This window comes from Terrapene carolina, unplaced genomic scaffold (genome assembly GCF_002925995.2).
Source record: "Terrapene carolina triunguis isolate 2854851 unplaced genomic scaffold, T_m_triunguis-2.0 Scaffold318, whole genome shotgun sequence".
NCBI lineage: Eukaryota > Metazoa > Chordata > Testudines > Emydidae > Terrapene > Terrapene triunguis.
The window spans coordinates 463012-465395 of record NW_020664669.1 but is presented as its reverse complement, the minus strand read 5'-3'; the positions used below and the strand labels follow the sequence as shown (position 1 = coordinate 465395).

Sequence of the window (2384 nt, the reverse complement as noted above, 5' to 3'; positions counted from 1 at the left end):
AAAGTAATTCCGTCTTTATGGTTTTTGTGTTAATCACAATTGTTTGATACACTGACCAAAGTTAAGTAGCTTTACTATAAATGCACACAAATGTTCAGAAATGGCTTGCAAGGGGAGAAACTGATTTTACTAAAAGAATCCTACAATTTAAACAAAACTTCCTGCAGATGCCCAGTGTACGGTAAAAGTGACATTTTAAACTCACCTTTTAAAGTAGCCGTCAGTAACACAACCAACTGACATTGCTGAACAGTGACACTACAGTCCACAGCAGTGTGTGTGCATGGGGGAGGAAGTTTGTGGGGGGAGTGGAGTGTGTGTGTGTGTTGGGGGAGAGTATGTATGGGTGTGTTGGGGAGTGGGGGAGGAGTGTGAGTGTGTGGGTGGAAGTTTATGGGGCGCAGTGGAGGTGAGTTTGTGGGTGGGGGTGGAAGTTTGTGGGGGCAGTGGAGGTGAGTGTGTGGGTGGGGGTGGGTGGAAGTTTGTGGGGGCAGTGGAGGTGAGTGTGTGGGTGGAAGTTTGTGGGGGCAGTGGAGGTGAGTGTGTGGGTGGGGTGGGGGTGGGTGAAAGTTTGTGGGGGCAGTGGAGGTGAGTGTGGGTGGGGGTGTTGGGGCAGTCAGGAGGCCGGGGGAGCTGGAGGTGCCTGAGCAGGGCTGAGCTAAGGGGAGAGGAGCAGCCCAGGGAGCCGCGTGGGGGGCAGAGCAGCAGCAGCCGTGTGGGGGCAGAGTGGGGCTGGGGCTGGAGCCCTCTGGAGCCAGGTGCGGGGAGCAGCTGGGCAGAGTGTGGGGGTCCCTGGGCAGCGGGCCCAGCACAGGGAGACCCCACCAGTCAAGAGGCCTTGCAGGCCGCACTGGGAGGGGTATTGTAACCCCGGGGGGGGGAGGGGCCCTGCCACCACCAGAGCGAGTGTCCAACCTGTGGTGTCTCTGCAGCACAGCCAGGGCCTGGCCAGGGGCCTGGGACGTGTGAGGAACAGACTGTGAACTGCCCTGACATTCCAGCCACAGCTGTTTGGGGTCCCCCGTGCCACAGAGCGGGGTGACGGCTTTTCCTTTCACCTTCCCCAGTTTCTCCTTGTTTTAATGACTTGCTGTTTAATAACTTGTGTTTGCTTTGAACTATATGCGATGATCAATGGGTCAGGGAAGCGTCCAGAGCAGAGAGAGTACCCCGGAGTGGAGACACCCGAGCCCTGTCCTAAGTACAACAACCAGATTGGGGGTCGAGCCCCAGGAATCCTGGGCCCAGCCTTGTCTGGGTTACGAGGACTCTGCTGGTCTAACAAAAGAAAGCAATTGGTTCTTTTTTGAGCCCTGTCTTGACCACAGCCTCTGGCAAAGAGTTCCACAGGTTGACTGTGTGTTGTGTGAAGAAATACTTCCTTTTCTTTGTTTTAAACCTGCTGCCTATTAATTTCATTTGGTGACCCCTAGATCTTGTGTTAGGAGAAGGAGGTAATAACAGTTCCTTATTTACTTTCTCCACACCAGTCATGATTTTATAGACATCCATCGTATCCCCCTTTAGTCATCTCTCTTCCCAGCTCAAAAGTCCCAATCTCATTAATCTCTTCTTCTACAGAAGCTGTTTCATATCCCCTCATCATTTTTGTTGCCCTTTTCCCCCCCGGAATCTTCCCCATTCCAATATATCTTTTTTCAGTTGGGGTGACAAAGAACCTCACGTTTATAGACTCACAGAATGCTCCCAAGAAATTGTAACAATATTTTCTCATAAAGAAACCAAAACGCTAGAGATTTCATATCTTTCAACCACTTGAAGAAAAAAAAAACTGCTTCCAAAAAGTATCACCACAGTAAAACGGTTTCTGCTTTTCTAACCAGAACATTCTCCCCCAAAGGAGATGCACCAGTCCTGGAAACACTGCAATACCAGGTCAATGCATGGGGTGGACAGAGCAAGCTCCTATTCCAGCCCCCTGTTTCAAAAATCAATTTAACATACAGTTCTCAAATAAAGAACATATCAGATATTAAACAGATAAGAACAGACACTACACTTTGATCTTAGCTCCAAGGAGCCGAGAAGCGATGCTGATACCGGCCAACGCTACACAGACCCTCTGCCCCTACCGCTTTCTACCTCGCCATGACGAGCTCCCAGACAGGCACCAAACATCATTCACGTGACTTTGAGAACTAGGTAACTCAAGGAGTCTTCGTTTAAAAGCCTCTAGGATGGACTGCTGGTGATTTGGTTGAGATTGGCTGATGAGAAAGACGAAAATGAGAAATTTTTTCCTGGGTTGTGCTAGGGATGAATTTCTCCTGGAATTACGCTTTCAAATCCATTAGGATGGACTACGAGACATTTGGCAGAGATCGCTTCGTGAGAAAGAGGAAAACTAGAGTCCTGAACTATGC

General features: G+C 49.9%; 1 non-coding gene across 1 annotated transcript; it reads right to left on the bottom strand.

The window, feature by feature from the left end:
- Positions 1-1859: 1859 nt before the first annotated feature.
- LOC113407759 lies at positions 1860-2053 on the bottom strand. The gene has a single exon (XR_003370097.1). It is a non-coding gene; the product is annotated as a U2 spliceosomal RNA (small nuclear RNA).
- Between the last annotated feature and the right edge of the window lie 331 nt (positions 2054-2384).